Genomic DNA, 930 nt, shown 5'->3' on the forward strand with positions numbered 1-930 from the left:
GGCTTTGTCCCTAACTAGCTGGACAAGTTATTCAACCTCTCTAATGCTTAGGTTCCCACCCTTGAAATGAGAACGATGACAATAACATCACCTACTTCAAAGGTTTTTGTGAAGCTCAAAAAACAATGGAACTAAAACACATTAGCACAGGGCCTAGTAGACAATAAACACTAATGAACATTAGTTGTTCCTGTCCATAAAATAATCCCAGTATTAACACCAAGAATTGCAGGCCAGTAATCTTTCTCCCATATAGAGTGAATTTGTTAAATGTAGAATAATAGTAATCACTAGTAACTAAGATAAGTAGAGCAAATACAAGAGGACAATCCTCACACAATGACTGGAGTTATGCATAAATACAATTTTTTATTAAATACTTAGTAAATACCAGCTGCTTTATACAGTAGTTAACTCTCCTAACAACCCTTGGATTTAGGTACTATTATTCTGCCTATTTTACTCCTTAAGAATGCGGGAGGGGGGGCGTGTGGGGGGTGGGAGGAGCCAGTGGGGGAAGAGGTAAACTAACTTGCCTAAAGCCAAACAATTTGAAGCTGGAAGAGCCAAACTTTGAGCTGAGGTGTTGCCTTCAGAGCTGTTGTTTGGATGTCCACATGAGTTGGTCTTTTGGGGGAGATAATTAAAGGTAAAATTTAAAGCATGATCAAGGACCTAAATATTGATACTAAAGTACTTACTATAGATTCTCAGGCAGTACATACTTTATGAGACGGTAAACACCAAAAATTGCAGGGAAAAAAGGTCTCCAGTGCCAATAGAAATTATTTCTAATGGATATCTAACTTGTATTGAGACAGTTTTATAAATAAAAAAGTATGTATAGATTAACTTTTTTTTTTTTTTTTTTTTTTTTTTTTTTTTTTTCTTTTTACCCAGGCTGGAGTGCAATGGCGCAATCTCGGCTCA

Source organism: Cebus imitator, unplaced genomic scaffold (assembly GCF_001604975.1).
Source record: "Cebus imitator isolate Cc_AM_T3 unplaced genomic scaffold, Cebus_imitator-1.0 Scaffold114, whole genome shotgun sequence".
NCBI classification, from domain to species: Eukaryota; Metazoa; Chordata; class Mammalia; order Primates; family Cebidae; genus Cebus; species Cebus imitator.